The following is a 15,212-nucleotide window of genomic DNA, read 5'->3' as shown; positions in this document are numbered from 1 at the left end:
CTGGATTTTGTTCGGTGTGAACATATTTCCATTGTTCAGGCTGCGTGCTGCTACGTATGCGCTGTACTCGGTTGGCCACATACACGTAGAATCTTCTTGTTTCGTTGTGTATGTAACCCAAGACCACTTTGCTGTCCGTGTAGAACGTGACCGAGTTCGGCTGGAAGTCCAACTCCCGTAGTATGGAATCGCCCATTTCCACAGCAAGCACCGCTGCACACAACTCAAGCCTTGGGATAGTGTGCTCTGGTTATGGAGCGAGCTTGGCCTTTCCCATGACAAATCCAACGTGTCTGTTTCCTTGCTTGTCAGTCACGCGTAGGTATGCCACCGCTGCGACGGCCCTTGTGGACGCGTCTGAAAATACATGTATGTCCCTACTTTCGGCTTCAAGCGTCGAGACTGGCGCGTATGTTCTTCGCACGTGAAGATGATGCAGTGCCTGGAGAGAGTTCTTCCACTCGTCCCAGATCTGCTTCTTTTCGTCCGAAAGCGGTGTGTCCCAGTCATAACCCTTCGTCACGAGATCACGGAGGAGTAACTTGCCTTGGACCGTTATTGGAGCCACAAAACCTAGTGGGTCATAAAGGCTGTTGACGGTCGACAACACTCCTCGACGCGTATATGGCCTGTCTTGAAGAGGAGCCCTGAAGACGAAGCTGTCGTTGCCTATGTCCCACAGTAGCCCGAGACTTCTCTGCGTAAGCGACATGTCTTTGGCAAAGTCGAGGTTCTTGAGTCCCTGGGCGTGGTCTTCTGGAGAAAAGGCATTCAGCACATTCTGCCTATTCGAAGCTATTTTGTGCAGCCTTATATTAGCTGTTGCAAGCATTTTCTGCGTTCTTTGCAGCAGACTAATGGCGTCTTCTTCTCTTGGGAAAGACTTCAGCGCATCATCGACGTAGAAGTCTCTTTCAACGAACTTTCTGGCATCCTCACCAAATTGTGGGGCAGCTTGTTGGGCAGTTCGTCGAAGGCCATACGTAGAAACAGCTGGTGATGGGCTGTTGCCGAAAACGTGAACCTTCATTCGACACTCTATAATTTCTCTAGAGATATCGTTGCCCTTAAACTAGAGAAACCTCAGGTAGTTTTGATGGTCCTCGCGAACCATGAAACTGTAGAACATCTGCTGGACGTCTGCTGTAACCTCCACTGGTTCTTGCCGGAAGCGTATCAAGATCCCCACGAGGTTGTTTGTCAGGTCAGGGCCGGTCAGGAGAACGCTGTTAAGAGATACCCCTTCGTGCTGAGCGCTAGAGTCGAATACGACTCGGATTTGATCAGGCTTCTGGGGGTGGTGAACGCCGAATATGGGCAGATACCAGCATTCTTCGTCCGCGTGAAGTGGTGGAGCTTCCTCTGCGTGACCCTTGATGAAGAGCTCGTTCATGAAGCTGACGAAACGTTCCCTTGTCTCTGGGTTTTTTCGCAAGGTACGTCGTAGCGAGAGCAGACGAAACAGAGCTTGTTCTCTGTTGTTCGGAAGCCGACTTCGCGGTGTGCGAAAGGGGAGAGGGGCAACCCAATTGTTCAACTTGTCTTGGGTGAATTTACTATTCATCATTTTGAGGAATGTCCTGTCTTCTATGGAGAAAGCACGCTGGTTGTCTTCTTCAGTTGTTTTGAAAAGATTCGGAGCTAAAGTGTCCTCCAATGTTGCCAAATTTAAATCTTTTGGGACCCTATCCGCAGCGTAGAGAATCGGTGCTTCCTTTACAAAGAAATGCCTCGAGCATGGCTCGAATAGAGATGGTCGTCCGTTGTCCAGTACATGGGTCTTTAACACATTGACGCTGCTTGTTTTTCGCGTGCGACCGACGCAAACATCGCCGACAATGACCCAACCGAGGTCGAGCTTCTGAGCATACGGAGCGTCAGGGGGTCCGTTAATTACTTTGCGAACCTTGTGCGCTCTCAGGATGTCTCGGCCAAGGAGGAGCAGTATTCCAGCCTCATCAAGAGGTGGTATCTGAGTTGCTACAGCCCTCAAGTGCGGGTAGTGCCGTGCAGCGTCAGGTGTTGGAATTTCACCTCTGTTTTCAGGGATTTTCTCACACTCGAGGAGAGGCGGAAGAGGAAACTTGATTTCGCCTGACACGCTCTGCACGAAGAAGCCTTGAGCAATTCTTCCAACCACTTAAGTGCTGCCGGAGCAAGTGCGTAGCGCGTACTGCGTAGGGGTCCCCTTCACCTGGAACTCGTTGAGAAGTTCAGGCCTAACCAACGAGCGATTACTCTGATCGTCAAGGATCGCGTAGGCTCTGAGTGTCTTCTGAGGCTGAGTTTCATGGGTCACCTCTACGAGGCAGATTTTAGCGCAAGACCTAGTGTCGTTTCCAGCGTTTGCCACTTCGGTACGCCTAGATGTGACTCGTCTTTCTGAGTTGTCTGCGGTACTCTCCTCAGACGCACTGCCCTTTGACGGCTCTGAGCTTGGCGATGCTGGGTGAAGCGGTGTGGCATGGTCATCACTGTCGCATATGCGGCACATCACAACTGCCTGACATTGCCACTGCATGTGGTTCTTAGATGAGCAGCATCGTAGGCAAATCCCTTGCTTCTTTAGGAAAGATAGCCGCTCTTCCAGGGTTTTGTTGCGGAATGCGCGACACCTTTCCAAAGGGTGAGGTTTTTTGTGATGTGGGCACCACCATTCTAAGTCCTTAGATTCCACCAGCTGCTCGTTAGTAGTGGCACCTTGATTAATCTTTGCAGAAGCAGGATCCAAGTCTGTTTTTCTCGCTGACACAGATGATCTTTGCCGCGTGGTCTTCGGAACATTGCCTTCCTTTCTTGGATTGAATTCAGACGAGGCATTTTGTGGGTGTAAGATGAAACTTGGGTCGTTCCTCATGCTGGCCTGATCTCTGACAAACTTGCAGAAGACCGAAAAGGGTGGAAATGCAGTGTTGTGTTCTTTCTTATATTTCGACCCTGCTGACATCCAATTCTCTTGAAGTCCAGATGGCAACTTCGAGACAATTTTGTTTACCCCTCTTGAAGTATCCAAATAGCTAAGACCGGCTAGATACGGATCAGATTTCGCAGCCTCGAGTTCTAGTAGAAGGTCGCCAAGCTCTTGGAGTCTGGTATTATCCCGGTAAGCTATTTTCGGGAAGTCTTCCAGCCGCTTAAGCAACGCATCCTCAATAGCCTCAGGGCGCCCAAATGTGTCGTCTAGCCGTTTCCACACGACGTTCAAGCCCGTTGAAAAGTCATCGACGTGCACTGATTTCAACCTCCGAGCCTGATGTGACGATTCAGGACCAAGCCATTTGATGAGAAGGTCGAGCTCTTCCTGGGCAGAAAGACCTAGATCTCTGACGACCCCTTTGAACGATGACTTCCAAGCGCGAAAGTTCTCAGGTCGATCATCAAACTTGGTAAGACCGCTCGAAACAAGGTCCTTGCGGCACAGGAATTGAAGAACATCGGCTAGCTCTAAGCTTGAGCTGTTGTGTGTCTGCGCATACACAGGCGGCTGCAGATCAACTTGTAAGTCCATATGACGACTCGTAGCTCCAGCATGCTTTGAACTAGGGTTGTTAGGGGCAGCATTATTGTCAAGTGGCCGTTTATCAGCTCGCAGGCTCATCTAATCATTCCCAGCTGTGGTGGCCCCCGGCGACGTGTGAGCATTGTTTACGTGGCCGCTAGAGGTGGCAACATCCACCTCAGGAAACACAAGCGCAGCGTCGCGTAGAGCATCCTGTTCATTGATAAAGCTCCTAGTTAGCTGCGTTCGGTCTACAGAAGGGAGCGTGCGCACGCGCTCCCCGCCATCCTGCTCCGCGGCTTCCTCGAGCGCATTTGCCTGTGCGTCTGCAGCTGCCGCTTCTTTTTCATGCTGCAAAATATCTAATTCAGCCTCAATTCTTGCCTTCTCAATGCGCATCGCGGCCTCTCTGCGACCAAACTCTGCTCTGGCCCGGACGGCTTCTGCTTGCGCGCGTGCCCGTATGGCGGCTAGGCTGATTGTCGACGAGCCCGATCGTCGTGACCTCGAAGAAGCGTTTGAGTAGGCCGATTGAGAGTGCTGTGACGTTGTCTCTTGTAAGCGGTCGCGTTCTCGTTCCGTAGCCTCATGCAACTTGTCTCTTACAGTCACATCACGATCTGCGTCGATTGCCTTCTGAAGCTCTAATTCCTGCCGGGATTCAGATGTGTTCGTTTTGGCGAGGAAGGTAGCGTATCTGGCGGTGACGTGCTCGTAGCGCTCATAGCTTGCACGAAGCTGCATTGACGCGCTGTTAATGTCTTCGTCTCGTGGCGGCGGTCCCGGTCGCCCGCTTCGAACTGAATTTGGCGTTGTTTTTGTAGAATTCACTTCGTTCGTAGCAAATGACTGTGCAAACGGCTTTTGCTGAGTCTCATGCCGCTTCGCCGAGAGAGTGTCATGGCTAATCTTGAGGAATTTTCGAGATCGCTTCTCGTTTCGAACGCATCTAAGCCTAACAAGAGAATTTTTTTCTGAGATGCGAGCGCCATCTGTCGCTAAAGTAGAAAGATAGGCGCGACGACGGCATATGGCCTCTGAGATGGGAGGATTTCGGAGGCTATGGTAGACAGCTTGTACTGCTTGTCTGTTTTGTTGCAGATCGACGGACATGTGAAGTAAAAATACAACGCGCTCCTGGCTTCCATTGCGCTGCCTATCGCACTTTCCGGACGCACACACACATAGAATTAGGTGCCCTGTGTATGCGAAATTCAAAGCGTAATGGAATAGCGTCCCGCACGTAAACTACGCTATCACGCTATACTAAAACTCTCTCTCTGCAAAGTTCGTTTGCGGAACGGTAACGCTATTTCCCGTAACCCCGCTATTACGCTAACGCTAAACTAAAACTGTCTAATGTCTTCGTCTTTCGCACATGACAACTTGGTAATAGTGGTCTCCACGTTCTTCCATGCAGCATCTACTCTCTGAAAGTGTTCTTCGCGGCTCGTTTCATGCGCTTCTTTGCCTTTCATGGAAAGCGCAGTTGCTCTTTGTGATCTAATGTTTGCCGTAGAAGCTTCATGCTCTGCTGTTATATCTTGAGAGGTTTTAGGCGTCAGCTTGTCCTGATCCATATTGGCGTGCGTGCTTCACGACGTATCTCACTCAAAGCGGACGTATGAAGTGAAGACTGCTAAGCTGCGCGATGAAATATGAAACGAGCCCACCTTGTCGTTGCCCTGTGTGCCTTCAGCAGCTCAACACCTTGGCGATGCCGTGTCCTTGCAGTAGGCGGATGTCATGGCCAAACCGGAGGTCTTGCCGTGCGACGTATCCCACTGTGGCGGACGTTGAGTTGGGCGCTGATGGCAGTCGACTTCACTTTTTTACTATTCTGGCCTCGCGGATCGCACTTGACGGGATCAAAGCGTCCGCTATCCAGCTAGATAACGGGTCGAACGAAGTTGAATATTTAAAACAAACTTTAATAACATTGGGAAGGTCAAAAAGCAAGTTAAAAACACACAAAACGTTCAGTTTTTAGCCCCGTAAAAAAGTGGTCCTGTCTCTAGGGCTGGTGGGGCGAGTCTGGCGGTCCCGCGCTTCTTGAACCGCGGTTTCCGTCCCCGTTGTCGTCCCCCAGGCCCGGGAAACACCACCCGACACCTCGCAGCGTCGTCACTGGGTCAGTTCCAGGAACCGCACGAAGGGAGCGGCTCCTTTGTCTCGCGCACAGCTCCGAGTCCGCGGGGGGTCAGTGAAAGAGAAAGCAATAAAAAAGAAGGGAGGCTGGCTTCCCTCTTGTAAGTTCGGCCGTGCGTTCGCGATGCGCACAGAACAATACGTATAAGTCCAAACACCAACGCCTAACGTATCCACCTCTCTCTGTGTCGAGCACGCGCCAGAGAGAAATATTGTGGCGCCAACTACAAACTCGCACTTTTCTTACCCCACGCACTTTGCACTTATTCTTTCCCGACACATACCCCACACCCAAGTGTCGCTTCTGCCCTGTCCATACAGCAGATCTCTCCCATATAATGTGGAAATGCTCCATCAAATATCCCCCCCGCAACCTCAAACCATTAATTAGTAGCGAGTAGCTGTGGGAGACTGCCCTGCGCAGCTCCGATCCCACCCTGCAGGACCGAGTCCTGAGGTGGGCTGAGGAGGTAGCGGAGGCCTACCACGACTGGTAGGCGGACGTCTGGCAGCACAAGGTGCTAAGACTGGAGCACACAGGCCTCCCTCTCTCCCCCCCGGCCCCTCCCCTTTCTTAAAAAGGGAAATAAAGGTTCATTCATTCATTCATACGTATAAGTCTCTAATACATCTACGTATCTAAGCAAACGTCACTGTATATAATGCGTCAAACAAGACAAACATGTTGCGCAGTCACAGATCGTAAACTTTACGCATAGAAAGACAGACGATCCAGGCAAAAACAAAACTATGATCGCAGAAATCGTGATATGTACTTGGGCCATGCGGCGGTCGCGACAGCACCATATATGGGTAGAATAATAAAGGAATAACGCAGAAATCAGTACGAAAATGTGCAATTTAACTGCCTGCCGAGTGGCAACGAATATTCTGCACCCAAAATTAAAGAAGGTGTATTGCTTCGGTTCAAAAAAGAAGTAAAAGCAGGTAGCTTAAAAGGAAAGAAAAGGCCAAACGAAAGCCGCAGATGATGCGGCAAGTTGAACTACCCAATATTCGAGTGTTTTTGTTGGGAAACGCCGCGTGGGCCGGACTTTCAATGAGCTAGGTCGGTCAAAATTGGTTATTGATGTCCTCGTAATTTTCGTATTCACATGATAATTTTGATCATGGCACTAACTGTTAGAATAAACGGTGAAAATTTCTGCGATTTTAAAAGCTAATGAATAGTCATACGTTTTCATAATTACGAGTTTATGGACCTGAAGGAACAGAGCTTTTTACTTGCATTGAAGCGCCAGGCTAACCATGCGTTCCTGAGACATTGTAGAGAGCACGTAGTTTTTTAGTAATCTCATGTTAAAAAATATTCTCTCTGCGCTGGCAGTGGTCACTGGAAGGATGACTAGAATTTGCTGCAGTTTGTACACATTTACATAGAACCTGCAGTCGCAATGAGATAGGCCTCTATTCCGGCGCTAAAACCTACTTCGATGTCGTTGGCATCCTCGTTTAGATACCTTGCCCAAGCAGTAAGCTGTTCGATTCCAGCAATATCCGTCGTTTCGTCAGCAAGTACGGAGAAGCAGCCTGCAGTGTTTACTTTTGCATCTAGGCTTTCTTTGATAATTTGACCACAAATTTCTATAATTTGGTTTTGTACATCTGGGCTTAAATACGAGGCATTACTGGGGCAACTTTCCAAATGGTTCTTCAGTTATGTATCTCCACAATCAGCTCGCATGCGAAGAAGCACTCTGAAAATACCAGTATTTTCAGCGGGGGCTTCGCTCAAATCCATCGGACCACTGTCCCTATGACCATGGAGAGCCAGATCTTGTCGCCCGCAAAAAAGAACTACCTCAATAAAGGCCGTTAACTTTCTTCTGCTTTCTCTTATTTTACTTCGCCTGCAGTGGTCCAGCTGATCGATCACATTGGGCGCGCTTCCTGAAAATGTTTAGAGAAAATTATCAGCTGCCAGCTGACAGTCGCGGTGATATTTAGTATGTTCGTGTGTGCGCAAGATTGCGAGCGCATGCTTCAATTTCTGGAACGGCTTGGACACGAGGGCTCCAGGGGGCGCATGTTGGCCCAAGTTTATAAGAACATTAAACCCATAAAGTTCCAGAATTGAAAATCTAAAGCACACCTTTAGAAATGCCAGTGCACCTTTCGCGTCAAAAGTTTATCAGAACTTCATACCCACAAAATTTCTGAATTGAAATCCATGCGCTCCGTAGATTCCGCGGCCGCTGCGAGATGCCGCAACGCGCCCGCTCACTATCTAAAAGCCCTTGAAAGTTGGTGGTCGGATGGGGCTCCTTGCGTTATGTGACTCCAGGTGAAAGGGCGTTAATTTTCACGAAATGCAGCCCGAATTTGCAATGTTCGTGCCGAAATGTCTTTAGGAGCGTGAAAAAGACATTGTAGACAAAATCCAGAATGATTCCCGGTGCCGGTGGTTGTTTGCATGCCAGTACGAAAAAATTTCAGGGGGGAGGGGGGGGGGCTGAAGACCCATCAGCTCCCCCCCCCCCCCCTCGCTACGCCCCTGGTCGACGTGGAAGATAAGAATTGGGATCAGATTTTGCCTTACGTACCCGTCGCATACAATACCACTCGACAAGAAACTACTCGAATGACACCGTTCAGCTTAGTCCACGGTCTCGAAGCCACGACGACGTAGGATGCCATGCTGCCGCACGAGTGTGACGACATACCTATCGACGTTGAAGAATTTACTTAGCGCGCCGAAGAAGCCAGACAGCTTGCCCGCGTACGTACCTGCCATCAGCAAGACCAAGATGCATAATAGTACGATCTTCGACACAGGTTCGTTTTCTACACTCCCAGCGACAAAGTATATATGGGTTTAGATACTCATACGCTGTCGTAGACTTTCCGAAAAACTGCTAAGACGGTACTTTGGGCCGTACAGAGCGATCCGACGCCTGAGTGACGTGAACAACGAGGTCTTTCCTGACAGTGACAACAGCTCCATGGTGTTATTGCGGGCGGCCGTATCTATCGAATTACCTTCTTTTTTTAACGTTTTGCGTGTGTTACTTTGTGCCTTTGTACACCGCCCTCATACACTTAAGTTGCGCATCGGCACGATGCTTCCTTCGGAGGGACGCAAATTCCGCGCCTGTACTCCGATGAAGAAGAGGACAATGCGAGTGCATGAGTGTTTTATTCAAGGCGCGGTGAAGAAGTCGTGGTAGCACACAGTATTTATTAAAAAGGCAACCTGCTGATGTTCCTCTTGATCAGTGCTCTGCGACCTCTTTTTTGACGTTGCGACAATATAACGACTCCCGCTTCTGTGTGGTGGCTGTATAGGCCCCACAATGTAAATTGGCACGCGCTAATGGGGTGTCTATGATTGGTGCCTTCCCCAACGGCACATGAGGTATACTCTTCCTTTGGGCGTCGTGCGCTGACAGATATTGCAAGAGGTAACAAACCTCTTCAAGTCAGCGGTAAGGCCTGGTCAAACGAGTGCTTCCATGATGCGGTCTTTTTGTTTTCTGAGCTCCTAAATGCCCGGACATGATCCCATCATGGGCCATTTTTAGCAGTGCTTCTCGATGTTCATTCGGAACGACCATCTGCTGAACGTACATTCCATTTCGCTCTGTGTAAGTCCTACACAGAAGTCCGTTCTATTGCGGCGGATTTATGCCGTCGGCGTCGTCGTCGCCGTCGCCGTGAGGTTCTGTATAGGGTCTAACGGCGATAAAACCGTCGCCGCGCGTCGCATGCTGTATGTGCGCAAGGGACGCGCGCTCTCACGGGGAGCGAACGCACGGCGGAGAGCAAACGCGACTTCTTCCGTCGCGTGAAAGGCCGTGGGGGGACGGGACGGAGGGAGGGGAGGTGACGTTTAGCTGCCGCACCAATGCCTATTTATATTTTTTTAAACGTTGCTAGGCGAGAAGGTAGTAAAGACTTCCGACGCTGCTCGACAAGTGTCCCGTTCTGATCTCGTCGAAAACCTCCGAGCCGCCCCCAGAGGCACCAGCAACAGTCGCCAATGCCGCGCGCGTTCGGTGCGAACGCGGGCAAAACGCTGACGGCGTCGACAACAGTTCTGCGCGTTTCTGGTGCTGCTGCATGTCCAAGTTTATACAGTTAAAAAAACTACTATCCTTACTCCGTATAGCTCTCTACTAATTTACTATCGCAATTGATGCTTCGCCTTTCGGGTGAAACTGCGACATTTTTTTCTTATTTAAACTCAATCTTGCTCTCCTTATCCCTGCAGGTTAGCCTATTGCCGATCTGCAAAAAGCAGTATCGCAACGATTCGTCCCTTTCTTGTGCCTCGGCGTATATGCGCCCGTCGTTCCGGGGTCAGCTCCTGCGTCGGGAGTTTTCCTCAGCTCCGCTCCTGATAGACCGTACTGAGTGCCGATAGATACCGGCGTTTCTAACTCCATGGTAAAAAAAAAAGAAACCCTAAGTATTCAAAGAAGCGTTAAAAAAATATCTTCTGAAAACCTCTTCTACTTCTTTTTTTTTTTCAACTAGAAATTTCCCTCAGAATAAAGGGGATCATTCGCCAAGGCTCTCCACGCGTTCAAGGCGGCTACTTTGCACCAGACGTCCTGTCGCGGATGCCAGATAATGTCACGACTCAGAGTCGATGCGTTAGCTCCTCCTGAGCAATGGCATAAGAGGATGGAGTCTGGTGTCTGACTTTCGTCAATTGCCGTCGTGAACAAGACAAAGACCGGATCAAAACAAGCAAAGAGCAGTAATTTTATGTGATCTCTCAACAACAAAGCAAAATGGCGTTATTATGTAGTAGCTGTGAATATGCTAGACAGAAAAAGTGTGAAAGCGACAATCGCAAAGAACAGGCGTAACAATGTCGAACAATTACGATTTAAAGTCAAGGTTTTGACGGAAGCCCGTCTGGTCGGTACTCGGGATATATCATGAAGAAGGGTAAAAAATATAAGATTGGTGCCCTTCTTCTTACCCTTCTTCAATTACGGTGTGCTAGCGTAACATGAGCAATGAACTATAAATGTCTATCAGTAAATGCTAAATTTCCAAGCAGTAATCGGGAAAGAAAATACTTATAGTCCACAGAATCAAAAGTGACGTACAGTAAACCGGGCGCGTCGACAGTCCGCGCACACCGCTGCGGCTCGTAAGTGACCCTCGAAGTCGGCGCTCGGCCTCGGCGGCTGGCTTCCACGGCGGCTGGCGGTGTTCGGTGTCGGGACTTGATGTTGGCCGGTTATTTGCCCGCGAGTTGCTTGGCGTTCATTTACCGTCCCCGGAGCAGACTGGTGAAGTGCCGGACCGGCTCGTTTTTATAAAGCTCTCGAGGCGTCGGCATTCACCTCTAGCCGTCCACATGCACACATAAAACATACACGCGCGCACTGGATCTCGCCGTGGTTCAGACTCCACTGGCGGCCACTTTCAACGGCAGGCAGTTTAATCACACACAAAACAATAGCTACGGATGAAGACGGCTTCACGTACTCCGCACGCGCTCCCATGTGGTTCACTCTCTTCTATAGGGGTCACCTTCACTGCCAAGAAATTTATTCCCGCACAAAACAGCAGCCACGGACGCACCCAGCTTCACGTATAGCCCGGGTGTGTGGCCACCGTGGCTCAGACTCTACCAGCGGTCACGTTTTTCCGGTGAACAATTTAATCACGCACAAAACAACACTCACGATCGTACTTAGCTCAACGTGCGCTGGATGTACCAAAGATCACGTTCCCTACGGCGTTTACGCGAGAAGGCACTGCACGTAGGCTTGCGGTCCATTCTTAGAGGAGCGATGCCTAATAGGCGTGTATACTTAGGAGGCGGGGAGGTGGAGAATTGAAGAATTAATGCGACTTTTGTGACAAGGAGGAACAACAAATCAGCAGACTCGAACGATTATTCCGCCTTTGAGCTCACTACTGCGACAGGCTCTCACAGCGGACACCACCATCTCCTCAATAGCAACTTCGTTCAATATTGCCTGCAGGGGCCTCCGAAATATATGCACAGACGGCATCACTCTCATGAGTATACGTGGTGCACAAAATCCTGCAAGAATTTACAAGCGCCGAAGCTGCGCGGTACCGCACTGCGCGCCCGGCTCCCAACATGCACGTCGCAGCAGGGGCATGAGGTCGCCAAATGGCGATGGTGAAGCTGAGGCTAAGGAGAGGGCCGACGGAGTAACCGAAAGAATAGACGGTCGGTTGGTCACGTCAGTTTGGAGCTTTCAACTTCTGTCGCAGTAGAAGTGTCTTGTCGATCGTGTATACTCATGCGGGAGTACGTACGTACTTGAAGGTTTTGTTTTATCCTTTCTGTTCTTCAATATTTATCTAACAGAGGTTACCCAATCTATTCATATTCATCCATATGCTGTGGTCTCTATGCCACGGTGCTCCATCGCCAGTCATCTATAGATGACCACTGCGCAGGTCCGAGGCGGATGCCCGTTTGGTATCCACTGATAGCGAGACGCAGTGCTGCACAAGAAGAAGGCCTTGACGTTGTCTAACTATTACACCCTATTAGCGCGGTGCGCATAAGCCGGAGCTCCTACAATTCAAGGGTGACACAAAAGTATCTGAAAACGCTGTAACACGCCGCTATACGGGAAGATGGTTCCCAACGACCGTGCTACCAGGATGATGCTCCTTCAGCTCGGTATAGTCTCCGAGGACGACCCGGCGCAGTACGACCACACACGTGGAGTGAGCCGCATCTCTTTGGCTTAGCCTCTATAACAGGAGCAGCGAACAAATACGCGCCCGCCTCCGAGCGAGGACCCTCGGCTGGGCCGGCCTGCAAATAAGACTGACCGGGAGAATCGGAATTCAGTACGCGCCATTCATGTCGCTGTCTGATAGCTCCTCCCCGCGCCCCCGAGAGAGATTCTTGGTTTGAGGGAGGTGGAAGGTTGGGTAAAGTGCAGCGCAGTCTCTCAGCAGAGGACACCTCAAGCAGGGGCGGCCGGATCCAGGTTTTTTCTGAGGGGGGGGGGGGTCAGCTTCTGTCAATGATGATGATGATGATAGTAGCCTTTCTTATTTACCGAAATTCACCGTTTCTGCTCACGATAAACCCGCGTTTTATACGGCTAGAGCAACACCTGTAGCCCACCGTAGTGGCTCAGACAGCGTTGCGCTGCTGAGCACAAGATCGCGGGATTCGCGGCGGCTGCATTTCGATGGAGGCGAAATGCAAAAACGCCCGTGTGCTTGCGTTGTAGTGCACGTTAAAGAACCCCAGGTGATCAAAATTAATCCGGAGCCTTCCACTACGGCGTGCCTCACAATCAGAACTGGTTTTGGCACGTAAAACCCCAGAAAGAGGAAGAAGACCTGTAGCGAAACCAGATATCGGTTTCTCCGAGCTTATAGGAAAAGGACGTTACCCAATACAGCCATGTGCTTGGCGGCTGTGCCTGATAATACCGGGTGTTCAAAACTAAGCTTTATGCTTTTCTTAAAATTAGGCACTGGGAGGCACACGAAGACCACCTGTGCAAATAAGTTATGTGGCCAGGGGGGCACAAAGTGAGATGATAATTATCGCTGTGAGCAGCCCAATTAACTAAAATTGAACAATTATTTCTTGTCGACTGCAGTAAGTGGGTATGTTTGTATTGAAAACTTAGAGGCAGTCGTGTTTATTACTGCAGTCAATAAAAAGTTATTTATTCAATTTTAGTCAGTTCGGCTGCTGACAGCGATAATTATGATCTCACTTTGTGCAGTAAGCGGGTATGTTTGTATTGAAAACTTAGAGGCAGTCGTGTTTATTACTGCAGTCAATAAAAAGTTATTTATTCAATTTTAGTCAGTTCGGCTGCTGACAGCGATAATTATGATCTCACTTTGTGCTCCCCTGGCCACATGACTTATTTGCGCAGGTTGTCTTCACGTGCCTCCCAGTTCCTAATTTTAAGAAAACCATAAAGCTTAATTTTGAACACCTGGTATATCTAGCCTGTATTGTTTCTTAACATAAAATTTGGGATGATCTATTGCAGGTTCGTTATAAATGCGTAAGCATGCACGGGTCCGTCTTTGGAGTTCTGTTGGGACACCTTGTTTTCTTTAAGGAGATTCTATGTGTTCGGCTGAGACACCTTCGTTTGCTTTGGAGCTCCAACGCGGCAACCACTACACTGGTTGTTTACGATATGCGAATCACCGCGTATGAAGACTCACGACGCCACCTACAAGAAGAACGATGCGGCGTAGTAGCCGAGAGCGCGAGCCAGCGTCTTCATGTTTTGTTTCCCACGCGACGCCATCCTTTTACACAAGGCGCGCATCTGCTCCCGTTTCTCTAACCACGCGACGCCATCCTAGGCCCGCGCGCTGGCGTTGGCCGTCACGCTCCGCCACTTCGCAGCCGCTGCTCGAGGCTTCGCCCCGCTCCGCAAGAACTCCCACTCAGATAAACGGATCCGGCTGCTTTGAGCCTCCTATGCTTAATGTACGACAATAAAACTGCGAAGTTACAATGAAAAACGTGTAGCGTACTCCGCTCGTACTGGATATTGTCAACGTGTAACTGTGATCACAATGAGTGCTACAGTTAAAAAAAAGTTGCCCATGCGTAGTTCTTAGTTTAGCTGTTAGTTGTTATTATTTATACAGGGTTTGTCCGAAAAGTAATGTCAGTAATGTCGATTTAAAAGCAACTATTGATCAGATCGGTACAACACAATAAAATGTTTCAAAATAGGCTCCTCCTGCGTCGTTACATTGCTTCTATAGCGAGATTTCCAACCATCGAAGGCGTCACTGACGGTAGGCCTCCTTAGGAATGTCCTTTATAGCCTTGGTGCAAGCCTCTTCGACTTTGCCAACTGTCACGAAATGTTGTCCTTTCATGGGAATTTTCAAGCGCAGGAAGAAGAAGAAGCCTGGGAGAGCCACGTCAGGACCGTAGGGCGGCTGGGGAACCATTGGCATCTTTCAATCGGCCAGGAAGCGGGTCACGAGGAAGGCGGTGCAGGCTGCATGGTGCATTGTCATGGTGAAGTTTCCAATCGCCCCCGATATCAGGCCGGGTGCCATGAATCCTTCGTTTGAGTCGCTTGAGCACTTTTGACCTTTGACTTGCTAATTCTGGCCTTCTTGGGGCGAGGGGACGCCGAGCTGTGCCACTTGGCACTTAGCCTTTTTGTTTCGGGGTCGTATTCAAACACCCAAGTCTTGTCACCTGTGATGACATTGTGCAAAACGTGGGGGTCACTTTCGCACAAGTTCCAAACCTCCTGGCACGTTTCAACTCGGTTCGATTGTTGGTCGTCCATTAACATTTTGCGCGAGATCTTCGCGCATACTTTTCGCATCTGAAAATTATTCGTCAAAATCTTGTGAACGGTACATTTTGGAATGTTTACTGTCTGTGCCACTAAACGGACACTCAAACGAGGGTCTGAGTACAAAAGATCTCTCGCGGGCGTCACATTTTCGTCGGTGATGGTCGTTGATGGCGGTACAGCGCGGGCTTCATCGCTGACCTCTTCACAACCTTCTAAAAAGACCCTGTGCCCACGGTAAACTTGACGTTGTGACAAACAATTATCACCAAAAGCTGTCTTTA

Source organism: Dermacentor silvarum, chromosome 1 (assembly GCF_013339745.2).
Source record: "Dermacentor silvarum isolate Dsil-2018 chromosome 1, BIME_Dsil_1.4, whole genome shotgun sequence".
Classification (NCBI taxonomy): Eukaryota; Metazoa; Arthropoda; class Arachnida; order Ixodida; family Ixodidae; genus Dermacentor; species Dermacentor silvarum.
Note: the sequence above shows the minus strand (reverse complement) of the source record.